Source organism: Nylanderia fulva, unplaced genomic scaffold (genome assembly GCF_048542155.1).
Source record: "Nylanderia fulva isolate GAGA-0341 unplaced genomic scaffold, ASM4854215v1 Scaffold27, whole genome shotgun sequence".
Lineage (NCBI taxonomy): Eukaryota > Metazoa > Arthropoda > Insecta > Hymenoptera > Formicidae > Nylanderia > Nylanderia fulva.
Genome location: NW_028190336.1, coordinates 2,516,146 through 2,543,821, shown reverse-complemented (window position 1 = coordinate 2,543,821; position 27,676 = coordinate 2,516,146). Strand labels below are relative to the sequence as shown.

The window sequence follows — 27,676 nt, the reverse complement described above, 5'->3', positions numbered from 1 at the left end:
TTTTTCTCATACGATCAGGTTCGGTTCCGAACGAAAAGATGAAAGAGAAGACGACACGGACGCGCCTCTGCGTTTCTTCTTGGCAATTTTTTTTCTTTCTCTGGCTGTGTACGCATTTACGGTTTCTTCATTCTTTTTGCTTTCTCTTGTTCGCCGGTCGTTAGAGGTGCGTCCTCGCTTTTATATGATCGTAAAATCGCACGGTGCACTTATTAGACACACGCGAGCGAGAAACCAAGAAGGGAAGCTTCTGACCCGTTAAACCGGTACGTGGAAATGACCGTATTCCACTTCCTGTTCCTTCCCCTTGCTCTCTCTCTCTCGTCGACAATACGGATCCTCTCAAACTCTAGCCTCTGCTTAAACAGAACTGGCTTGCTTGTCACTGTTTGTCGACCGATTACGGATTCTTATCTAGCTGACAAGTTCTCGGACTTTTAAACGAGGCAATTTCTGTCCGGATATTTCAATCTTACGGAGAATTGTGCGATCGATGTGGCAACATTTTACCACCGCGTCAGTGATATTTGTTCCGGTATCTTTAATATTTAATTACATTTACGTATATAGACGTAGATTCCTGGAATATTTAATTATCACGTGCGTACATATATTCTTAGTCCATCTTTTTGTAGCTAAAAATATGTTTTTCTCAAATAATATTGAAATTTAGAAATTTTTATAGATCGTACAAAGCCATATTTTATTTATTCTATTTTATAAAAAGTTGAACAAACATCACAGTTTAAATAAATATACATATAAAAATAATTTATAAAAACAATTGCGAAAAAGAGAAATTGTGCCAGGATCACTGTATTAATTTCATTACAGTCTTACAAATTATAGTCTACGACTCTCTGAAATTATCCTAGTAATTAAATCCTGTTCATTGATATTAAATCTTACAAGCGTGAAGAACTCACGTCACATAAAGTTAAGCGCAATCTTCGGAACGTGCTATAAAACGGCGCGATAACATCGTAATACTCTTATACAACTACTTTAATCATTTTTCTCGTGGAATCTAGAAATTGATCATTTCCGCGCGATGGCATAATTATAGCCAATTTCTGACGTTTCATATAACGTTGAATTATTAATAAATTTCGCTGGGCTATAAAACATCGCTTTCGTGCGTATATAAGGTAAGGCAAGGCAGATCTCTCTCTCTCTCTCTCGTCGCGCGCGCGTCGTATAACGGCACATTTTATACGATACTCAAAGTCTGGTTTCGCGTGCGCGCACTTTGCGTGTGCATGCGCGCGGCGGACGATACCTTGGAACCTGTCCAGGATTTGGGATTCCGCAGTGCTATCGGCATCGTCTAGTCCGCTTCCTGAATACAAGCGCGGCCCGTAATCTCGCTCCTTACCACACGTACACGCGACGAATGTACATGATATTCGAGACACGTTCCTCCTCCCAGTCGCTTCGCTCGTTCCATCCACACCAAAGCTGCACTGACGCACATTGCCCGCATACAGTATCCGATCTTGCGAAACCACTTCTTTTTTTCGTCGCGTTTAATTTTTTTTTTTTGTTTATTTTTTTTCAATATATGTATGCAAAGGTAGAAAGAATTTTTTCCTTAGAATTTATCCTCAAAATTATGGTAATATCGTGGGACTACATTGTATTGGAAAAATTTTATGAGTTTCTCGGTTAATATTCACCACAATAAAAAATATTAATATTTTATGTACACGGTAAATTTAATCGAACATATTTTATATCTTGTTGTGGTATAGATATTAATATTTTTTATTGCGGTGTAAATAATTCTTATAAAATTCTTCCAATACCATATTGTCCCACGATTACCATGATTTTTAGGATAAATTCTAAGAGAAAATTCTTTCTGTGTAGACTTGGTAAAATTAAACCAGAATAACAAACGAGACGTGTTCGAAAGGATGCTCAACTTGTCTGGAAACTCTACGAAAATCTAGATAATTATTCGCAATTAATTTATGAAAATTGTATCGATACACTATGAGTTTTTGTTTCGATAAAAATACTTTGACATTTTTCATTATTTAACAAGACTCTGTTCTCTTTGATTTTGCATATTAAAAATAAAATTTTGTTTCGTTAGAGCTATCTAAGGTTAAGATAACTGCACAATTTATTTATTCAACTTTGGATAATCTCTGTCCGTATCTATATCTCTCCTCGTAAAAGAGGCCGCGTTTATGGACAGCTGGTTATAAAAGTTTTTGACTTAAAACGCAAGTTGGTAGAAAAGAAAACTGATCCCCTAGTCGCGTTTGCACCAAAGTTTATGCTGAAGTGGATATTCAGCGTACTTTGGCGCTTGAAGAGTCAAAGGAAACTTCCATTCGGGGTTTCCGTTTACAAACTCTACGATGTAACTCAACCCACGAATACTCGAGAGAAACATGAAAGCTCGATCGTGCATGTTCGAATATCGAGGAGATAAAATTCGATTCTTATAGGACGTCTCGTTTGGTGCCGTCTCTGTGATTCCCTTATTTAAGTCTTGTTAATATTTATATTTTTCAGCACAAAAAGCAAAAAAAAAAAATTATTTCTTTGTTCGCTCTTGAAATTCCGCGTATTGAGCGAAATGAAGAATAAAATATATAAATTTGATGATATTTTAATTTTCTTAATTTTTCACGATTAAGACTTTATCGGGCAGCGTCGAAAAATCTCGATCAAATTTAGCTTATCTCTCGACGCTCCGCTCAGGCGGGATATTTTGCGATATCACACGGCGTATCGGGCCGGCGAGATCCGCGTCCTATAAATCCTAAACGGATTAATTAATAATAATGCGCGGTCCGGCCCGTGCATGTTAACCGGTCCGTGTACAAGCTGCGCGCGAGTCCTCGGATATTTTAATGAGCGCGAACGCGGACGCGCGCGACCGATCGATTACATAGCCAGGCTAGCCGTCGAAATTAATAATCTCCCCCCCCTGCCCCCTCTGCATTTCTCTCTCCCACCCTCCCGGAATATAAACGCCATCGACACGAAAGCTGCTCCCGGTCGCGGCGTTAATCGGTGAATGTTTCGGCATTCTTGTCCTCGATCTACGATTCAATTCTACAAGCTGGGTCTTGGCGATTTCTCTCAATTAAACATTATTAATATTTATTTCAACTCTTAATTTTCACACACATGTATATATATATATATATATATTTCATCGGACTGTGCAAAGATTGGCGAGAATTTTTTTATTATGTACTCGCATGCAGTTTCGCATGCATCATGTTTTGCGTCTATTATGAAAACAATCGTAGAAAAAACCTGGAAAATCCTAGAATTATTCCATGGAAATGTGAAAGATTAATTCAGCTTCGATACGAGATCAACGCTATATACGCAAATAGCTACGAATCAAAAATTTTCAGTTTGGTTTGATGTTTATTTACAACAAAGAATTGTTACATTCTCTCTCTCTCTCTGTGAATATTGATCGCACATTTGTAAGAAGCGAAGAATTGAATTGGATTAAAAATTCTTTTAGCGGTGCTCGGAATGAAAACGCGATATCGCTTCCTTGAAAAATGTGTTTTTGCGAGATCAGTGGTATGAATCAGAATTCGAGGAGAGTTTTCGCGGCGGCTGTTTGCGTTTCTGACGCTGAAACCCACCCTTTCGCCGGTGTTTGTTGCTCTTGGCGGATTATGGCGTGGTTTTTGCGCGCGGTGATTTGTAATTAACGCAACACGTGGAAAAGCGATGATGCCGCGATAATAACGCACGCGTTAAATCCGATATTATTTGTTACGCGTGACGATTGGATCGTCATCATTGTTTTGCACGGACGCGATAAAAACACATGCAGCGGGAACATGAGATTGCATTACATAACGGCTGGTGATTTATAATAAACAATTTTACAACGAAACGCTCTTCTCTCTCCCATCGCACTGAGCAAATTTTTAATAACTTTTCATTAAAGCAAATCGTATCGCCGCTGCCTATTGTAATTACAGTATAATCGATCGATTGGCTCGTTTATTATAAACTGTGTATATTTATTGTATCATAAATTTTGCCGCTTATTATATTATAGTAGAGGAATATAAATCGACAATTTCCTATGCAAATGATTTTTGTGTTTCTTCGCCGCGAGTAATAATAAATCACGAAAGTCAAAGAAAACGACGAGATAATCAACATTGAAAAATCTTTCTCGACTACCGTCTTTCCTTTGAACGATTTCGAAAAGCGGAACAGAGAGAATAATAAACTGGAATAGGACGCTTTGTTGAGGATTCAAGGGTGAAATCAAACCGGGACGGACTACCTAAACGAACTGTCGCTGGCAGATAAACGACAGATAATTACTTTTGCCGGCTGCTAGATTAATATTGGGATTCTCGCGTTACGGGAAGATTCTCTTCTCTCATTTTCTCTTGATCTTTTCGTTTCGCCTCGCTTCTTGCGTCGCCATTTCCGTCGCTACATCCTTTGATCCTCTTTAATTTTATTTGCATGTACTATAGAGACATCAAAATTCCGTTTTATTCAGTTATTAATGTTTAGTAGATATTTTGCAGGCAACCTCAATATATCATGTTTAATAAATATTACGTGCGAAAAATCTGCCATTAAAAATTTCAATCGATTGTTTCAGTTTAATGTCGATATTCATATTTGATCTCGGTGTTAAAATATGTATATAATATATTCCACATTTCAACATCTGATAAATATTTTAAAACGCCGTGTGCGCGCGGAATAGAAAGAGTCGAGTATATATATAAAGAAGAGAACTTTCACACACACACATTTTCTTTAAATGAAATATAATTTCTCTGCACTCTGGGCGCGGAGTAATCTTTCCCGGACGAGTCGTATCACAGTTCGTTACTTGCTGAAATAAGAAATAACTTGCTCTTCTCGAGAGCACGTCGGGAGCACGACGACGTTTGTTTCCCAACAGCCTATTGCCGTCGTTTGACACGGTTGGCTCCAATTGGCACTCGTTGACCCCGCTGCGCGCGTTGTCATGACTCCGAGTCATCGGCTTGCTAGCCTGTTAAACTTGCTCCCTGGCCTCATCGCTCTCCTCCGTAATCAGCGAACGCGCTCGCTCGATCCGCACGCACTTTCTTGGCCTATACGTGTCTTGTCTTTTCTTCGCGCTAAATTACATTGTCTTCTTATAAGAATTATTTTTCATATTTATAAAATGACCAAACGAGCATTTGTTGTCGATTTTTTTCAAGCGATTTATATATAGATTTAGACACTTGACGCATTTATATTTGTTTCCAAGTAAAAGAAGCAAAACGTTTTGGACGAAGAGAAACGCGTTAAATTCAACGGTCTCTTCCTTTCCTCGCAGGGTGCGTACAGCTGTTTGCGCGGCAAAACAAACGCGCGGTCCGATTACGTTCTTGCCGCTATTGTCCTTTCTAAAACCGTAATTGATCGTAAACGTATGTGGCGAGAGTTTTGTGCTTTTACGAGCGACTCGGTTTTAGAAACGTTTTCCCGGGAACTCTTCTCGTCGCGTGCTGGCTGTGTCCTTATTTCGTCGGACTTAACCGTGACGATTGCTCGGGTGACGACGGCCTTTCTTTCCGTGCCGGCCAAGAGAGAGGAGAGTTTTCTGTGAAGCCGATAAAATGACGGAAGATAACGGTTACTACGCTCCTTGGGTCCCGCTAAGAACGCTTCGCTGATACTAGGTTCTTTCGTTCACAACGCTTCTTGCGACCGAGTTGCTTGGAACGACGCGAAATGCCGGAGAACGCTAATAAGAATATTGCTTCAACCGCCATCAAAATTCTTTCAAATGTTAAGTGAAATTTTCATTTTCATTTTAGTTTTAATTTTAGAGCTTTTAATAACAATTTTTTATCGATAATATAAAACGAGAAAAATATTGTAGTGCGTGCAATGAGATGCGTATGATGATAATAATATATTCAAACTTGCAATTGATTAGTAAAAAAAAAAAAAAAACATGGACGTATTTCTCGTGAAAACGTTTGATCTTGCAAAATGCGAGATAGTCTGGGCGAGTTCGTTGTCTCGATAACTGATCTATCGAGTTTCAAGACGCGCCGGTTACCCGTGCAATTTACATCGAGCCGCGTCGTCTCCGATAACATTATGCTCCGGAGACGTCGCATTTCCACGTGGAACGTCGACGACGTCGAAGGGGCGGGTCGACATCAAAGGCGCGCTATATAAATCAATTACTAACGACAAAGCGTCCGCGACCGTGGCAGCGGCGACGTCCGCGCAAACTCGATTACCCCGAATGTCGATGCTTCGTCTACTACGCTCGGTGACGATGGGGTGAGAGAGAGAGAGAGAGAGAGAGCAAGATGAATGGTAGTGGAGAAAGCGACGTGTGCGCCACGTAATCCAATTATAACCAGCGCGAAATCTCTCGCGACAAAAGAGCAGCTTAACTTGACTGTGTGCTTGTCAACCCGACTTCAGCCTAAAGTGTACACCAGGGGAGAGAGATTCTGTCTTGTCCACTTTTTTTTTTTTACTATTTTCGATTTTTGGAACAGTTTAATTTCTTTCTGTTATTGCAAAAACAATTTTGATTCATTCGTATAAGATTTTCATTACTTTGTCCCGGAAAAGCATTATGTTAGCGTAAGGGGGAACATTTCAGCCTGAAAGTAATCGAGAACACTCAACCCGACTCGTTTAAAATTTCAAAGCTCTGCGTAGACAAGATTTTCATTATGAAAGCTCGTTCGCGTTGGAATTAACGGGAGAATCTCGGTAAATATTTTGGTGCGCGCATCGTCCTATGCTGGCGAGTGTTCGAAAACGAGTATTAAACTCGGGATTCTGCTGAATATGTCAGCGTTGTGAAACTTTAAAAGTGAATGACGTGAAAGAAACACGAGCTCGCTCTTGCACTGTTAAAAGTGTAAGCCACATCGTAAACGGTATAAAAAACATTTTTAATTAATGTGTTGCGCTAAAATTAATTATGCAACCGTATTCTGTAATTAAACATTTTGGATATAAAATGCAATTTCATTAACAAAAAATATATATACCTACGTTATGTAAAAATAATTATTGTTTTTTCAAAATTTATTTACAAAATTCGGCGATTTAATCGATCGAATGTCGATGCTGCGATTATTAATTTTGCACGTGATTTTCACGCTACCGAACGGGAATTTTTCGTTTAGAATTATATGGTTTTATTGATCACGCGGGTCAAGTATCTGGGATGACACACCACTTAACCCCGAGCGTAACACGCGTAGAGCCGCGTCACGCAACTGCGCCCGAGACGGCGTTTGCCCCCTGGACTCTTACTTAGTCACTCATTCTTCTCGAAATAGTATACATATCTTCATGCGAATTATTCAACGCGCATTCTCAAATACAGCTTACATAAGTAATGCTTATGAATTGCAAAATTTTTACATATTTACGTTGATCTTGCTCTTTCCGAGACTTGTTATCGCAACAAGAAGTAAAATCGCATATTAATCTTATGTTTAATACGAAATACCAAGTCATTTTTTTAATCTCTAATCTAGATAGAAAAAAAAAATAAATGATTGATTGCTCAAGTGCACATTCTTTTCCTCAAAGACACTATAAGTGCTTTTAGATAATGTATTATTAATTGTATCAATATATTCATATTATTACATATTGTTTACATTATATTTTTACAATATACAATAAGCACTTGCCAAAGATTATTTTGCATATTAAGTATTTTTTTTCTTTATAGTGTTAATTATTCCATCACGTGGCATGATTTCAGAAGCACGAGAATCGATCGATTATAGTTTATGATTTTTATATAGCACGACCGATTATCGAGCCGTGCATAAGAGTTAAAAGTTTTTTTTACAATGGTGAGTTAATATCTGCATTCTATTTACGTTGAAATTATGCATAAGAAATTCTATTTAACAGGTAAATTATCACATATATAACGAATAAGTGTTGGGTTTATGCTAACGCACTTATATGATCTCGTCTTATGTAAGTTTCGAAGTGCGAGGCTGACAGACACGTCAACTCACGCGATCACGGGAGCACGCGTGTTAAGACAGATGTGCACGCGAGTTATTTTCGACCCAAGCTACGTGCGCGTGCATATCGTTGCGTTTGTTTTAACGTCGAGCACTTCCGGTTAAGCTATCGAATGATATTGCATAGACCGAGAGTTTTTATCCCATGAACAATCTAAGATAATTGGATAATATGCATTGTATTCAATGTACGATTTAGAATTGAAAAAATATATATATTAATTGCTGCTTGTTCTATCTGATAAAATAACTAGTTGTTTTTTGCCATACTTATGAAGGAGTATGTAATATACCTAATACACATAAGAAACATGTTATCATATAGATAGGCAATTATGCTCATCAATTTATTCTTTTTGTTGCAGGTACGTAACAAGGCGAAAATTCTAATAGATGACTGTTGTGGTGAGTCATTTTTTGTTTTTATAGTAAAAAAAAAAAAATAGCGTGCGTAATGCCTCTGACCTGTGATTTTTTTAAGTTTGTGATTATTCATCATATTATTAAATATTTATGAAATACTTGTGAAATACTTGTGAAATAATCAATGCAATTAGTTAAAGGCATCATGCATATATAAAGCCAGTAATGCCTTAATACATGTATTTAGATTTAGACACGTGTTACAGTATACATATATGGCAAATTCATGTATATGCATAAATTTATATATTTTGAGGCATTTCTGACGCGTGCATAAAATCCATTATTAAAATGTCGACATGGCAGGATGGTTGATCAAATTGAACAAATCCCGGAGCATCCGAATTTTGTCGGAAAATTCTTGGAAAAAATAATTATCTCCTCATGGAGATTTGCTTTGCATTTACGCGAACATATAGTTCATATAGTTAAGTTCGCATTGTCAAACGATCTCTCAAGCATGCGAGATTAAGCGCAGTTAGTTGCAGCTGCGCGCACCATCACGTGATTTGTCCATGTCATAAAGATGACGTGACATTAATGAAAGTACGGAATAATACCAAAGTTATCCGAGACAAGGCTTGTTCGAGTTTTAACGTATCTTATTTTGTATAAACAATGATATTTTTTTTTACCTATGCGTTCGCGTAAATCGCGCAAAATATTCATTCAACAGGAAGCAGGATCGCGACCCGGTAAACATAAATTCTGTCATAAATTTTAAATATTGACCAGAGTCAAGCCACTGACTACTTTTTCACGCTTAACGATCATATATGAATTTTCATGAAAACAGCATTTAAAAATTTTGAATCGCATAAATACATTAGCTACAAAAATGCGTTTTCGCACTTTTTTACAAGTATTACAAAAGAAATGTGTCTTTAAAAATCAGAATATTAGAACAAATATAGTAGGTATTTATATAAATACAAGATACGATCATTTGATAAAAAGCTACATATCTTGAAAACATTATTATTATTAAGTGAACATTTTAAAGTTAGTTTATTGCGTTAATGGAATTTTCTTGGAAATATTCGAGACATCTTTATAGGAGCTGAGATATATTTTTGCGAGACCTTACAAGAATATAACGGTAATACTTTCGAGACCAAAGTGCTTCCGCATATTAGCGCATATTTCCCCGCGGATTATCTCACGTTACAAGACCAATATCACGAATTATAAAGCACCCTTTGGCACGCACACCCGCCCTAATCGCATGCTCACGGGATACGAGTCAAAGACAGTCGAGCCGATGGGAATTAATGAAGGGGCTTCATCCGCGTTAAATACCCAGGCGTAATGATTTCACGGGCGAGCAACTGCTCGCGCTTGCTGCAAGCTTGCGCAAACTCTGGCGCAACGATCTTGTGCCCGCTGGTGGTGGAGTCGTCGAACAGGGTGCTCTCTCGCACGCACCGTCGCCCTCGTAATCGCGGTTAATTAACGACTCGGGACCAGTAACGAGGCTGCCGATTGCTAGCCGAGAGCATCGACCATGATTATTTCCATCCCCCGGGGTCGCTTCCGGTTCGCCGATCGTCCCGAACTTTACTCTGCCGTTTTTTCCCATCCACCTGCGCTTTTTTATTTTTCACTCTTTTGCGACCCTCTTCATGCGATTCGTATTTTTCGTATTATATATATATTTTTTTAAAACGAAATAATGATAAAGCGCTGTAATGACATTAGTGATTTTTCATAGCGCAATACTCGACGGTATTTAGTAATTTAGATACAGGTTACGCAAACGTAAAAGCATTGATTATTCGTCGATTGCAAAGTGCTGATACGATCAGAGTGTGCATAGTAGCAGAAAATACAGCACGATATTTGAAATATTAATAATTGATTTGATAAAAATATATCGGAGAAATATATATGTATAATTTTGTGAAACCTTTTGTAGATAAAGAATTGCGCTAAGCTGTCTAACGTCGGAAATCTTGGAGAGAAGAACGCGCGTGCGAAGTCTAGAGACGTGAATGTCTGGAAGCGAGATAAATGCCGGGATTTCCCGTCGGAGTTTAACGGATAAATGTGTTTCTCGAGTGCGCGACGACGAGTGATTAAGACTTTGTTTCGCTTCCTCGTCGCGTCAACGCGAAGACGAAGAGAGCGCTTGCTTGCTTGTCTATCTCTCCTCGAAATAGGAAAAGGAGAGAGGCTTGAAAAGGATCGCGAGGAACGCGTTTTTTTTTCTTGTTCGCTTTAAGCAGCCGGGCCGCTTTTCTTCCGCGAAAAATGCGGCTTTTAAATCTCGATCCGCGTCGTTTGCCCGTTGGAAGAGCAGCAGCTGGTTTCTCCCTTTTTCTCTCTCTCTCTCTTTTTCTCTTTCGAGAAGATGGAAGAATGGGTGGATGAACGGGGGCGGATAAACGGCGAAGGTTCCAACAACGGCACGTAGAGGGTTCGAAAGAAGGGAGGAAGAAAACGAGGGGTGATCGAAGAGGGATGATTCTCGGAGCCGGCCGGTGCTGTAGGTATCTGTCTCCCGGCTGAATCAACGGATAAGTCGAGATCTCAGACGGGATTCTTTATTAAAAATGTCTTTCAGAAACAGTGGGAAAGAAAAAGAGAAGGAGAAAAGGGGGAAGGATATAGGATAATGCGAGGGTTTCCGCGAAAAAAGAGCGCTAGGGGGACAGAGTCGGAACAGAAGTTGAAATTCTTCTCCCGATCTCTCTTGGCTGGATTAATCTCGCAAAATGGCCTCTGGACCGCACTCCCTTTCTCATCCTCTTTTGTCTCTTCGCCCTCTCCTCGCTGACGGATCAGACATTATTAGAGAGCATTAGAGTCCTCTCGACGTAATTATGTCCGCGTCTTTATTCTCGCACCCAGGAAAAATCGTGCGCCTTTCTAGCCGATGTCTGTTGAATATTTAAAGCCATTGTTTATGGTACATTGAAAATTATGCAGTCTTTTGTTCGAAATACGGTCCGTAAGAGAAGTGAAGAAATGGAAATTATTTTAATTATTTCATTCACGTTGAAAATTGATAATTCGCCGAAGCAACTTTTCTTTTCTTCTCTTGCATTTTTTGTTCAATAATTTTATGATGCGACGAATCGCACCAATTACAGTTGAGCCTTTCCTAACATTTCCGGGGATACCCAGGACCGATATTTATTTGGTGCGAAAAGTTTTTGTGACTGTTAATCTTCGACCTTTAGAGTTTATCGTATGCTATCAGGAAGCAAGTTTTTTCGCGAATGACGTGTTCAGAAAAAAATCGGGGAAAGACATTTCGATGTTTTCTTTACTTTGCTTATCAAGTCCTATACTATAGCGCGAAATCGAGACTCGTGAAAGCTCGTTGTGGCAAAAAGCAAAAAACTTTGAAATAAACGTGGCAATGGTGACGGGCAAGAAATTATTATACGCGGGCAAACGTAGATTTGCGAGAAATGCTGTCAGATAAGATTTTTATCGCGGTGTTATAATTGCATTTTTCATTTGCGATAAAATCGAAAAATACCGCGTCTCTAGTTGAGTTTCGTCTCGTAAAAGTTTATAATCGAGTCTTTTTTTATTTGTTGAAAGAAAGTTACTAGTTATAAATATGGCATATGTATACAAACAAGCACACATATCCAAAAAATGTTTAGAAAACATGTAGATGTGTAGATACAATCACGTGGTCGACGATATCGATTGCTCAATGTTTGAAGAGCCTTCATTCCCGGTCGACTTTTGTTATCGGAAGAGTAACGTTTGGCCTCATATTTCTTTCTTTCACCGTGGCTTGCATCCATCCTTGCTCATATGTGTGTCAAGATAAGCACGAGCGCTGACGTGACACTGTCGAGTGTATACTTACTTTGTGCATACATGAATCGATGTTAATTTGGCTTCTTTGAAGCTTTAGCCTCAAATTCGATTGCTCTTACTTATACTTATAATTTTGCATATTTATTGCATATTCGAAATATATTTCATTTTAAATGTTCGCGTTTAAAACAGAGTCATAATATACGTTGTTATTCTTGCCAGGACATTTCTAATGAGAATTAATTCTAAAATTTGCTTGAAAAATATGTTAATCTTTTTATAGACTGGATAATTATCATTTATATATTGGAATTAATCAGTTATTAACAACTGCAGAAATATATATCGATTAAGATTATCAAGTTATGCGATCTCTGTGAAAGATTTGGCGGTTATTTGACAGAGGCGTGTATTTATATGTGCAAAATAGACATGCTTTGACATCTATATATCGTTTCCGAACAAATTCATCGACGAGTCTATTTTTTCCCCGATCTCTTTTCTGACTTTACAAATTCATAAACAGCCCGAGGGAAGATGTACCACACTTAGAACGGCATAATCTATCTTCAGTTTCATCGCCGTTCGTGGAGTCCTTGACGGAACTCTTCGAGTCGAGGGAGCTTCGAGAGATCGGTCGATGTTCGCGACCCCGGCGACAAACCGGATCGTTAATATTAATTAGCGCCGATGACATCGCGGCAGCCAGCTAAATATTTGATTACGCGGAATAGTTGGGAAGAGAACAGGACTGGCTTTTCGGTTTTTCCAGATCGTTAGTCACTGCTAATCACTCTTTAAATTCGTTCGGATGAGAAAGGAAAGAACCTTTCTCGTTCAGAGTTGTACTTTGATTAAACGCGAAATTTTTTAGAAATTATACCATCTTTGTGCTTTAATATTGAGCAATTGACATAACGATATTCTAAATGACAATGATATCGAAATTATCCTTGATATAAAATATTTCGGCGAGATATCTTTGAAATATGAATTTATTTCAAGAATGTTACTTATTAATCACTTACAATTAATTAAAGTCTTTATTAGAAATTAATAGCCCCAGAAATTTTGGTAATTTTTTTTGCTCTTGAAATCTTTAAAGTACGTACCGAAATATTCTTTTTCCTTCAAAAAGGAGAGGAAGGGAAGGAAATATCCGTCGGTAGTTTCCGAAACAGGTGTCGCGGCGGAGTTATATCGAGGAAATTGAAGGCTTCTCGGGAACATATTGCCTTCTCAATCCTCTCCATCTATTCCGCAACCTTGCACGGAGATCTTTTGCGGAAGGGGTGTGTAGGACGAAAAGCAGGAAAAGCCCAGGGGTTTGGCATAGAAATCTGGCTGAGGCTAAAGCCGGGCAACTAGTTTCGTAACCTCCTGTATCTCACGCCGTTGTTATGCCGCTTCGAGTAATAAAAAAAGGAGAGAAATCAAGAGAGAGAGAGAGAAAAACAAAATTATTATTCTGGAAGAATTTTTCGAACGAAAGCACATGTATAAAAATATATAAACACAAAATTAAACGTTGACTGGGAAACATTGAAATTGATCAATTTGTGCAAAGTTATGAATTAAAAAGAAAATTAATTTCTAATAATGAATAATGTGAAATTTATATTAAAGAAGAAGAAGACGTAACAAGTCCTGTGAGTCAATTTCTTTAATTTTACATATTAGTTGAAGTATTTAATAAAAAATGTAGTAATGTAATGTTTTTCACAAACCGAACAAATGTCGACGTATAAAATAAAGTAGAAATGAGACCCGTTCAACTTGAAGGGTGAAAGCGTGTCGTCGTCGGCATCGAGCAGAATTGCCCTATCGGAAAAGGGTATCGACCCTCGCTCGCTTCCGGCTCGCTCGCGTACGGAAATGAAACAGGTCGACGCGCTCGTATTCGCCTAGCACCCTCATGCCCGCGACGCGCGCATCGGCTCTCTGATCGTGGTGAACTTTCGTAATGAAAGTTCTCCGGGCTGCATAGCGTGGGAGTCGATCCTCGGAAAATTCGCTCAAGGTTTGTTCCCGAGAGGAAGGATTCGCAGAGAAATCTCGGATCGCCGACGGTGGCGTTAATCGATCCTGTGTAATTGAATTTATTCTAATCGAAGTTAGTATATTGCGCTCATACACGTAATATTTTATCACGTTGAAATTTCAATAATTAATCCTTCGATTAATTTGAATTTTCAAATTTTCTCGAAAAATTACAAAAATTTCTCGAAAATACATTTGATCACAAGCTCTCTATTCCATTTAATCAAGTTTTGGGAAATTAATAACTTGTTTTTCTTAAACAGAAATAAATATTTTAATTAAGTCTCTAACGTAATCAATGTTCACTCATTTTTTCATTATAAATTTTTAAAAAATTTTTTACTCGTTCGAAAGTCTGGCTTTGACGTTACGTTTTTAATAGGTAATCGATAGAGCAACAAAGAAAGCGCGTGATGCCTTTAGTCGTAAAATCGGCACTTTGTCGTGACGGAAGTGTGAAATCGGTCAACCGATACCAACCTCGGTCCCTAGCTGCTTCGTCCGACAGAAAATTGCTAATGGTTTTCGCTCGAGCGGTCTGGAAAGGGCGGAATCAGCGGTGCTGCTCCAAGAAACGTAACTTCCTTCCTTAGAAAAAAAGATAGGAAAGAGCAGAGGGAGAGAAGAGGAGGAATAATGTCGTTTCCCGTTGTTCACCCTCCCACGATGCACCCTCTTTATCTGCCAGCGCGCTCAGCTTTATCAAGAAACGCTCCCCTCTTCACAAGGCCCGTGTCGTAAAAGAAAAAAAAAGGGAAATTCGCGAAGGAGAAAAATTATTCTTCTCTTTCCGCTTACGCGCGCGAAAGGACCGATTCCTATTTAAATAATGCTGCAAGCAAGACTGAGCCAAATATCGCGGTGATAGTTTCCAATTTTGTTAAATGATCTTGTAAACATCACTGTGCTATATTTATTTCCTTGCGTGATAGCGATGCATTTTTTAAAAGAATTAAAAAAAAATTGTACAAATATATAAAATAGTATTGTTTTTTTTATTTATTTCATATATACATTTCATATACAAGTAAAAATTCTAGATAAATCAGCGCATTCTTTTAAAGATGTGGATTGTACCGGATTTTATACGCGTATCGGTATGGAAATGTCAATAAAAGTTGCGACGGAAGGAAAGCTTCTCTTGGAAAGCGGGAACAAGATCGGAACATGACAATTACGTGAAACAAGCGGATGGGCTGTCTGTCTCTCCTTTTCTCTCTCTTTCTCGTTGTAATAAAAACTATAGTATCTACTCGCGCAGTCACACAGTAGCGAGAACCGTAACCATGAGATGCGGTACCGTCATTTTCTTACCTTCTGGTGCCGCCTCTTCTATATCGTCGAGCACGTCGACCTCGGGGACCGCGCGACACTGCCATTCTAATAACGAGACGGAGCGGAAACGCCGTTCGATTCGTTCGCTGCCGTGCTACGTCCTAGAAAGTAGCGTGCGGAATCGCAATGTTCCGTGATTCGCGTGACGACCGTGATTTGCGAATTAAGCGGATACGAATTTATACAAGGAAATTTACACCGCGCGATACCTAGCTATTTTTGTCCCGCATGAAGCGTTCTGTCAAACGATCTGTCATTATAGCTCGTCGGGGTAATTTCGCGCTATCTATTTTAATTCTGAAATACTAAAGGAGAGCAAGTAGTTTAAAAGTGGCGTTCGTAAAATACGATAATTTAATTGAATCGAAAGTTAGATGTAAATGAAACTTGTCACGATTCCGTATGTAGCCTGGAACTGAATCGAACTATTGCAATTTTTCCCAGTTCCGGAATCTCAATCGATCGCATACGCAAATAAAGAAGGGAAAAAACGTTATTCGTATGTACGTACACGCGGACGATTTGCATCGCTAGCGGACTCCGAAATGTCATTGTTCGCAGCGTTTAATAGCGGATTGACCGTTCTATCGTACCGGGATTAAGCCCGGCCGTGTAAAACGATCGGGGGTCGATCCAGTGTGTAAACACACGTGTACGCGTTAGCATACGCATCTAACGATGCACGCGTGCACGCGCATTCACCCACCAACACATGTGTCACTTCGTGTACCTATCATCGACACATGCTATCGCACTATCGCGTCAGCGGCTCCTAACGATCCAAAATAACTCGACTACACATAGATTTATAAATTGCAAAAAAATTATTTTGTCTTTTCTATTTTGAAAAAGAAGGGATATACGAAACAATATTCGTATACATTATCTCATCTCGATTGAAAATTAGTTGGACAGATGGTGAAACGATATTAATATGAATTTTGCTCTTTGATATATATATATATATATATATATGTATCTACAGATATAAAATTTGCGCGAATTTGGGAGCTCGTCGATCGATCGCGTTCAGCCGGATAAACCGTATTTCGTTTCCGCGAGATTTTGACAGAAATGAAGCGGCGCGGTGGGAAATTCTCATAAATCCAAAATCTGTTTGGCGCGCGGATCACTCGCTGAACTTTGGAGGGGAACTAACGCGAATGGATCGCATGAATGGAGAACCTCTGGACTATACGCTCTCGCGGTTACCCGATATACACGCATACTACCGCGCTTGCGTTTGCACCCGCACCGCGATGGACGGAAACCCAACGACAGAAGCCCTCGAGGGCAGGAGAGACGCCGGGGATCACAATCGGCTCGTTCATGCATCGCGCATTTGACCCCTTGTTGCTTTGCTCCGTATGACAGTATGCGCGCCACGTTTGCGCGGTTATACCGAAGAAGAGTAATAATGCCCGAGCATTAATTCGTCTCGCTGTATTTCCTCGCATATATATATGTTTTTCACCATTTTCATCACTTTCACATTTGATAAATCGTACGGCCGGCTATATTACTGCAATTTCGAGGACTCGCTAGCAAATTGGAGCAATATGTATAATGATGGATTTTTTTTATCGTCTATGAATGGCAAAGTCAAACTGCAGTTGACCATATTGTTGGAAGATCAAATCAAATTCCATATGGTTATATATGCAAAAGGAAATCGAATCGACACGCGACCATAAGTATCAAGTGGGAATGATGAAAAATGATATCACGTTTCTTCCTTCGTTTTCACTTTTGAGAAATAACATTGGGCAATTTTCTCGTCTCGCAATATCGAATTATGGTGTTAAAAAGCCAGTATAATTATTGTCGCGTTAATGTCGCGGAAAAATCAGCGGTTCGTGGTTGCTTGAAAAGTACTTTACTCTTTATCCGCGTCGTGTTCGAGGAAATAAAAAATAGCAAACGAAACTGCGGGAGAATGAGAAAGCAGTACCGGTGAGAGAAGCGGGAAGGAAAGAACGTCGCCGGTGTAAGGTAGCCTCAACTATTCTCCGCAAATGAAATAACGGGCCGGGTGGTCGCGCGAAATGGAATGAAAATTTGCACGGAAATGGAGGAGCGAGAACGCGAAAAATTAAACTCTGCCTCTCCCTCGTCTCTTTCCATCCGTTTTCCTTTTCCTATTCCTCCATCTCCGTCACTCTGCCAACCGCGGCTTTTTGTTCCATCCGAACAGAGAGAGAGAGAGAGAGAGAGAAAAAAAAGAGAGAAATAGAAAAGGAAGGAAGGAAAGAGAAAGCCGATCCGTGTTTGCGAGCCGAATGTGATTGAAATCAAAACGCTGCGGTGCGCGAGCGAGAGGATGGGAGGAAAATCGGAAAAACGGCCGATCCGCAAATCAACTATGTACGCAACGTCGCCGCAGCGTCGACGAATTGTTTTGCTTTTCGCTCGTCCCTCTTTCGCGCTCGGTTAACCGGCTGCATTCACAATTGAGCTATGTGGAAAAAAAAAAAACGTAGAACATATTTATGAGCTGTCGCTTATTTAAATATATTTAGCAAGAGTCGTGGACATTTTTCAAAACTAATCGATCGAGCTGAATGATCTCTCGTTCTTTGCCGCGACTTTGCAAATAAAAGTGCGAGATGCTAAAAAATCGACGCTTCAACGAGATCGTCAACGCGACGACGATTCCTCTCGCCGATAAACTTCCTGAAAGGGCAGAACCGCGATAAATCTAGCGAGATAACGCGAGGCAAGAAAACAGCGAGTTATTAAGCCGCCTGGATATACATTGTTTCGCGCCTCGGCTGGTTGTAGCAATCATGGCGTCATTAGGCGATCTGCAATTATTTTCCTGGTGTATTATTATCGTGTTCGAGTATGAAAGGGTGTGCTCTCCCTTCCTCACGTCACTCCTTTTCGCGTTGCCTTTCAACTTGGTGGCGCTAATTAGGAGGTCGATGAAGCGCATCGTGCATATAAAGTTTTATCGCCCTGTTAATGCTCTCGCACGCATTCATATCATTCCGCAATTTCGCTCGAAGATGCAATTCGCGTATAATCTCAACGGGATCGAAATATCGTTCCTTTTTTTTAAGGGATCTCTCGATCTTGCAATTTTTTATTCCACTTTTATAACGGATCGCTTATATCTCGAGCAAATTTCCTCTTTAATTGTGTCCATTTGATGAATATCGAAATATAGAACGTTTATATTTATAAAAAAGAAAAAATCCGCCGTGCATCATCTCGATATGCTCGAGGAATAACATTCAGTCACCGATTGTATTTCCCAAGCCCGCATTTCGCAACGTCGAGCGTGTTTGATCCACGGGGACGTGTTTCCAGGAAGGAATCCCGGATACCTAATAGCGGCAGCAGTCTGTCGGGAGCTCCAACAGGTACATGGCGCTGTCCTTTGGGACGTCGCGTACACAACGAGCGAGAAGGGGCCAACCCTTTTAGCGATTTTCTCACCCCCGGTCGTACACACACACGCACGCACGCGAATTACTCTTCCTCTCCTCCTTCCTTTCCCTCGAGTCACGAGTGCGGAAACACGTGAGGTCTCCTGGCGGAAGGGTGGCACGCCGCGGAGGGTTGTGCGAAACTGAGTCGATAGAGGGGGTGCGCTCGAGAATCATCGCCGTTGCCGGGCGTCGACAATTAGCGCGCCCCGACACAAATCGTTCCCTAATCCCAAGCTTATTTCCTCCGCGCTATTGAGCCACGGGCCGGAGTCCCGTATGCTCGCTCGTAAAACGAGGATAAAATATGCGAATATTGCCTCGCTGTTAATTACTTTGTACATCCATTGATTTTGTTCCACAATATTTTTCCTCGCACGGAATTCGTGCGAAGAACGAGTAGACGATCAAATATACATATATATATAGAGACAAGTGTAATCGGTCATAAAGATTGAAATAATAACTATATGTTAAAAATGAAGATCGAAAGAGCAAAGGACCAACGTTTTTTTGCTTTTGTGAAGAGGAAATAAAAGCGACGGATATTTTAGGACGGCAATTAAATATATATATCGAAGTATGACACCCCTAACTTTTCGGCCGCACTCTATGTCGTAAAAGGGATTAAACGCCTGGCGTGTATTCGCTCGCACGTTCACGCACACGCTGTTGTACGCGCGTGCGAAGGTAGATGACGGGGAATATTTTCCATGGCGTGCGCATTCGTTATTCGACCGGTCGATGCCGAGTAATTGAATACGCGGCTTTTATACGCGGCCGAGGGTGGTGTGCGCGCGGCTCATGTACAAGGCGGAAAGGAGGGTTGATTCTCCTCTCTTTCTCTCTGTCTCTCTGACGGGAGGGAGCTGTTGAATAAAGAGAGGTTGGCGCAAGGGTGAAAGAGGGAGAGAGTTTAGCACACGGCTCGTATCGAAACACGTACAACGACGAGAAGGGCGAATCGACGGGGTGGAAGAGGGAGAAAGAGAGAGAGAGAGAAGTTGTGGGACCGAAACGAAGGGGGAGTGGCTCGCTCGGTGTGTTCTGCTGTTCCGGGGTTTTATAGCGGCGGTCGGAATTAATGAGGGACCGTGTTTTCACGGCGACCGAGTGGCGGTGCAGATTTCATTTTACTATTTACCCCGAGGAATTTATTTGGCAACGAGCGGCGGGCAGGGTGCGGTGGTACCGTCGGTGATTGTTGACAGGGGGTGGACGCGGGGGTGAGACACGACGTCACGATTCCGACGCTATCGTTCTACCGGCAATCGTTATAATTGCCGCGAGGTCTCTTTTCGAGACTTTAAATGGCGCGTAAATCTTTTAACGAAGTCTCGTGTTTAATTAACAAGTTTTTACAAAGTCGGCCTTTTAATTTTGGCAACGCTGAAGAAACATATCTGGAGGAATAAATTTCTGTTTCTCTCTTAAATAAATTTTGTTGAAAAACGAGATACATCGGTGTCGTGTCAAAAATCAAAATAGTGCGAACAAAACTTCATGACAATGCTCGAAAGTCGTTTTATCCAAATAGCCCTTTAGTCATTCTCTTTTTCCATTCGTTTTTTCACCCCCTTTTTCACTCCTGCTGTAACGGATGGAGTATAGTCATGGTGGTTGTCGCAACCCCGCTGGTGTGAGCGAACAAAACGTTATTAAATCGCAGATTCGCGTCACGTTTCACGATCTAACGAATTAATATGGAAATTCCAAAGCACCTTACGAACGAACGAACGAACGGCGTCAACGCGAAATCCCACAGACACCCCCGGGAGCAACGGGCAAAGAGATCGTGTCGCATTGGCGTCGACATCCTTATTCCACCCTTGTTCTCGACTCGATCGAGTTGGTTCGATTTAATTTTTAAATCTTAATACCTTATATTTATCGAATGTTGAATACGTTGACTCCATGTACGTAAAATATACATATATATATATAGAGACGAGACTTGGTTCTATATGATAAAGAGTAAAAGATATGAATAAGGATTCGGAGCAAGAGTGTAGAAAACCCCATAATTAGTAATCATAAATAGTTTATTCTCTTTCGAACCCATTAATTTGACATATGATTCATTATGTGTATATGCTGGCAAGGATGTTTATATAATTGCTAGTTTTCGGTTGCAATGGTGAGATTCGGATTGATCGTACAAATGTGGTGAGACTCTACGCCCATGATTACGGTCGTTGCGTTACCGGGACTAAAATGAAACGTATATTTGAGGTTAGGGCGGATCAGGGGTTGAAACCTGGCGGGCCCTGGAGTCGTTTATATGGTGATTCAATGGGGAGTGCTTGGCAAAATGTCAAGGGACTCGTAAGGGTGGCCTCGAGTTTCGGCGGTGGATCTCAGCCAGCCACCGCCCTTGGCTGATGGTTATTCGTGCAAAAATTTCACGTTTGCGGTGTTTCGCGTGCGTTTAAAGGAAACCAATTTTTCATGGTTTCCAGGAAATTTCCTGAAAATGGAGAATTTCTCAGCTATGCGATATGAAAACCTACCTATATAAATATCGTATATTTTTCCACGCTTGAAAGTCTAATGAATTAAACGTAGTTTTATTTTTTTTTTTTTTTTTTTTTTTTTTTTTTTTTTTTATCTTTCACTGCCCGTTAGAGGTTTAACGCTAATCAACTAAAGCCTTCAATCATTTGATCTATCATTGTGTTTTTGACATTGATTCGGTGTTGGGTATAATGGGAGTGTCGAGTGGCGCGAGCAATTTAACGGCGAGATGCTTTTCCAACCTTGATCCGAACCGATGAATCAACGGCTATTCTGGTGTCACACAGGACAGATGTCCGTCCGACCGCGGTTGGCGGTGGCCTTTGTCAAGGCTCTCTATAGTTTGCATACGCTTGTTACGCAATGAAAAATATGGGTGAGTGGGTGGGTTGAACTCTGACAGTCGATTGTTGCTACGCGTGAACAATACACGCGCATCGAGAAACGAGAAAGCGGATTACGAGTGTGAAAGGTTACGCTGTCACGCTAGGCTTAAGGGATAGATGAAAAGTCAAGAGGGAAAAGATGAGGTATATCGGTTTTTTTTTTTTTTTAGAGAAGAGTCCATCAAATTCGGTACCAGGTTGCTCTCGAGACCGAAGATTCGAATCTGATCTGTAGAATTGAAGAACGTGAAGAATTAATTCCGAGATAAATGAAAATATAGTAGAAAAACAGAATCTTATCGCTATCGATTTCGCTTTGACGGAATTCTAAATTACTGTTAATCGTCGCGAAATTAACAATGGTAAGCTGACACAAGACGGCCTGTTCAATTATAAAAGGCTCGCTAAAAGGAATTGACTCCAGACTCTTCCGTCTGTATCTTGTTCGGTCGCAAATCGATTGGAAACGGTTGGCGAATACAAATCGTCGGCACATATAATCCGCTTTCCTCGCGAACCGCAATTTGTCTTCTCGGCCCTTTCGTCGTTTTCTGTTAGACGCTGCCCTGCCCAGCCGGTCCTTCTCCCCTTCGGCTAATCCGTCGTCCCGGTTCTTCCGGCATCGATTTTTCACGCGAGACCCAACTTCCGTGCGGCCAAGGGTGCTTCGTACGGGAGAGAAAGAGAGAGAAACGGAGAGAAATAGAAGGTTATGCGAGGAGTCAGGAGATTAAGTAGGAGAAGGTCAACCACGATCTGCCACGGAGGGCGGCCACGGTTGTTAGATCGTTCCCTTTCTCGCAAATACTTTATCTTCTCTTTCGTGCTTTTTCCTCTCTCCAGTGATCTAGTGATATCGTTGTATCGCAATATTTTTTATTTCAAATTTACACAATTTTTCATATCTTTGTGTTTGAAAGTGGAGCAAAAAGAGAGCATTACTCGACACATTATACAAGACTGAGAAAAATTAATTTTATTTTTAATATTACTATACATATTTGTATAACTCGCGTATTTGTATCACTATAGAGAATCTTATCGTTTGATTTATCTTATTTAATTTCTACACATATAGTAGAAAATAATTCTTGCATTTCTAAAGAAAAACACAATAATTTTTTTCTTTTTCTCTCCTCGCCTCTTGCTTATCGGAAGGGCTAAAGGGAGAAGCAAGAATCGACCAGGACGCCCTCTCTCCATTCGCGATTCTCTTCCCCAAGGGTGTTCTCGACTGGTTATCGAACGTCGACACGACAACCACCGAGTTACGGAATTACGTGAGATACTCGACCTGGAGTCTCATCGAATTATCGTGGATTTCACCTGTCCTTTTGCACTAACCTCTACTCAATGTCACGCTTCTTGCTAGCGAAAGTGTCGGTCATTTGTACATTTTTTCGAATGCATTTATGTCTGTCTCTCTGCGAAAATATCTAAAAACAAGAGATTTATCAGATAATTTTGCTTGTTTATTTGTTATCTGATTTAATTAAAGTAATTATAAATATTAATATTTTGATACTTTATTCCCATTTTTTGGCAATTTAATTAAAAAAACTAGATTGAGACCACTTGTCTCTTGAACACGCTTTAAAAACACTTGTAGACATCTTATGCAACCCATCTTAGAATCGCCACTCTGTTAATTTTTTTATAATATTATATTGTAAGAGAGTGTGACGATATTTCGAAAACGATTGCGACAAACTCCCAAATGAAATAACATTTTTTTGCAAACCGATATTGGTACGTGCCGTGTGGAGAGTCGATATAGCCTTCCGGTCCTGTCCATAAACTGGTAGCATCGTCACCGGAAATTTAATACCGTCAACGACAACCCCGGCGTCTCGTCGTCGCTCGACGTAGCATCGTATCGTATCGCGACGACAGGGGTGGTTGAAGAGAAAACTTTGCCCGGCAAAGGCAGCTCCTCTCTCTCTCTCTCCCTCGAGTCTTTTTTTCACCGTTTTAATATCGAGGGGTTGGTCGCACGCGCGACACTCCCCAGCCTTCTTGTTCTTCAACGCCATATTTTACCCTCTGTATATACAGATGTGCGTCTCGGAAAAGATCGCCGCCTCTCGTGTTGAATTTCTCGAACCTATTTTCATTTTTTTGGTATAAGATTACATCATTTAATTTTGAAAGCAATTCCAACTCTAAATATGTACAGCTTGACGGAATTATTTTGTATATACGCTCTTAATAATTGACTCTAAATATTTTATAAGATGGCATGAATTTTTTCTAACGCTAATGCTTTTGTTTCTTGTTTGCATCAATCAAATGCGCCTCAAAGGCGCCTTACCTAATATAATTCTTTGAGCATGTTGCGTATCGATTTCTTCATTGATGCTTTTCTCGTATACACAACCCTCGACGATTACCCTCGTCTTATAGACCAATACTAAGGTAACGTACGCGATTAACATTTCATAAGATGTACACGTGTGCCAACGGGAATTAAGTATATACGACGGAGTGACTTTTTTTTCCCTCGGGGGTGGATTATACTACTACTTCGTACAGCAACCGACCGATCGAGTGTACGTCGCGCAGAGTAAATCGCCTGGCGATTTGCCGTTAAAAATAACGTTAACTTTCGCCTCGACAGCACGCGATTTCGCCGCAGCCGGCTATTATCGACCGCGTTATTTTTACTCTGAAAGCTAGACCGACCGCCACGACCTGTGTTAAGATTTCATGGACGACGTTCACCGTACGGGAACGAGAAGTATGCACGTACATCGTACACACGAGAACTGAAAATTTATTCCGGTAGTATTCTCCAAGTGACAAACACGATCAGCGGATCAAATGTTCGACGAAAACACGTTTTCGACATTTTTCGATATATTATATTCGAGTTACGATTTTCATCATTGATTTATTCTCTATATTCCGCTTAGCAAATATATAAATCACGATTCTATGCTTATTTTGTTGGTAGTAGATTTTGGTTTGGGACAAACAACCGCAATGCTCTCTCTTTTTTTTTCTTTTTCATATCCTTATTTGTTCCTTTCCTTTCGGTCCTCTTCTCGAGCGTCCCTTTTCACGCGTCGCTTACTACCGAATCTCAGTGAGCAATTTCTACCCTGGGCACGATCTCCGTCAGTGTTTTACTGCGTATACCGAGGAAGTACCCTAGGGAGAAAATGGCGAGAAACGTGTCCTCTCTTGCTCGGTTGAATCATGTCTTATGCATAAAAGTATTATGCATAAGACATAACCGCCGCGTGATGATAGCGTAGTGCTAGATAGTCGGCGTGTACCATCCCTGATGTTTTATACGGAGGATCTATAAAAGTGTTATGATGAATCGCGCAAGATAGTTGTATTGCTCGGCAAATACCGACCATTAGGACAATGTCGGGAAGATGTCTGACAATTTTCTTTTACGATACGCCAGACATCTTTGTGGGAATAAGATTAAAGTGTGGTTTTCGGTCAGAAAGCGAGGGAAAACGCTAATAATAAATGTTGTATATCTTATAATAAAATTGCACGAAACGTAACAATAAAACAAAGTTTTTTTTGCACAAAAAAAGCTGCTACGCATCGCTTTACATATAAAAATTGGAAATTGCGGGTTTAATGGCGGAATCAAGTTCCCTCTATTTACGGGTGGAAAAATTGGAGTGTGAATTCGTCGCATCTGTCATTACGCGTTATACCGGCGATTAGAATTCACCGAATGTTAAAAAAAAAAAAAAAAAAAAAAAAAAACGAACGATAAATATGCGGTGGCGGACGCCGCATCATGCATGTACACGAAACGCTCTAAATAATTCATGCCGCACGCGAGACATCAGAGGCGGTAGACGCGTTCTCGCGGTCCAATATTTCCACGATGCGAAGTCGCGCGATGCCCAGCGTCGCGACGCCCCGTCGGGTTCTCGTCGGGGATTTATGCGCCCGTCGCCGCGAAACGATACCCCGTTTATCGTAACGCGAAAATCGATCGTACGAGAACGAAGGGGCGGAGGAGAAAAAAAAATAGAGAGAGAGCTTCTCCATGACGGTCGGAATTCTTATCCTCGTACGAGCGTCGGGACGGCAAACGACGACAACGACGATGCCTTCACCTTCACCTCCTGGCGTTCCTCTATTATGCTTCATGCTCGCGTCGATGGTTTTGTCAACCTTACAGGAATCGCTTTCCCCACCTGTTGTCTGCCTTTCCGGCTCTTATATTCGCGAGTACCGGCTATAAATTTTCATCGCGATTTTATGCTCTCGACGTAATTAAACGCGGAATAATTGAGAATCCGGACACACGATAAATATAAATTACAAGCTGCGTGGTAATTAATAATACAATTACATGTAAACATATTTTATTCTTGAAACGCTTGAAAACTCATGAAAAATATAATTTTTGAAATTATTTTTAAAAGCAGCATTCGCAGTATTTAAATTTAATAAAATCAGTGTGAAATATTTTATTCCATCCTTAAACATATATAATAATACGTTTAAGAATCGTTGATATGTTGTATGAAAGTATGAAGTGGATAAATCTCAAATGTTTTGAGATAAATAATATATTTGCGGAACATTATTACAAATATTTGCAAAATACATTTAATTGCGTTCCACGAACCAATGTATTATCGATAATATATTTGGTCAAGTATTTAATTCTCGTTGCAAATTTATAAACGCGGTCTCCTTGATGATAGATCAATCTGCTGCTTTGCGATATCTCTACGCTCAGAATGAACATTTGATTATCACTCGCGACCCGTGACTCTTTAAACGATGATCGCCTCGCTTCTCTCATTTTCAGCTACGCGACAATTATCTCTTTGTGCGTTTGGCACTCGTCGATTAGGTAATATCTGTTGTACGAACGAAAATTATAATTACTTTATCGATAATATTAAATTGGCTCTCTCGCCCCTTCGGTAATGCGTGCAGAGAATTTTCTTTGATCAGTTCATCGGCTTAATGCACTTTATTAGCCCTCCATGCAGCCACGAACTCGGTTTATTTGCATTCGTGTTCGCTGCATTTAAACAAATACTCCGTCATATTTGGTATATCGCATTAAAAATACCATGGCTGGTATATAATTGTAGCGGATTAAAAGGAACGAAAGCGAGAAATTGGCGCGTCGATATTACTTATTGTTAGCGTTACGTCGCGACTTTGTCGTCAACTCGTTAATATCACTCATATATGCATGGTCCTCGGAGACTTCGTGCCCCTAAGTACTCGGCGAACTTCCTGACGTCGTTGTCGTTCGAGCCTTATCGCGCGAGCCCCGGCTACGCCCAGTCTTATAATCCGGAACACGGCATATAATGGCCCAGTAAACACGAATGGCAATAACTTCATCGCGTCAATGTTGCACGGCGAGGTGTTGCAGGTGACACGCGAGATGAAGCGATACTCTCGTTTATGCGCCGCGTGTAACGCGCCATTAACGCGAACTTTCTCGTGAGCCTTTGCGAGTTTGCACAGCACAGCTCGACGTAAACTCGCCAAATCTCGCCTTTATATTTCAAGCTTGATTCATGCAAATTTTACAACACCAAAGATCTCGATTCGAATACATTTCCGTGTCTCTCGGTGTTAGAAAATTATAAAATAAAGCCACTCGATCGATTTATCCAGCATTTGATCGTCTCCTCCTTTTTAATCACCCAGATACGTCGAGAAACTAGAAAAACAGCTACAAAGAATAGCGGGGGATGAATTTTTCGCTAAAGAACAAGTTGAAAGATTCAACCTGGTG

General features: G+C 40.4%; 1 protein-coding gene across 1 annotated transcript in view; it reads left to right on the top strand.

Moving 5' to 3' along the window:
- Positions 1-27,676, top strand: part of px (MAP7 domain-containing protein plexus) — an 84,202-nt gene that overhangs the window by 40,698 nt on the left and 15,828 nt on the right. The gene's annotated exons all lie outside the window — the stretch shown is intronic.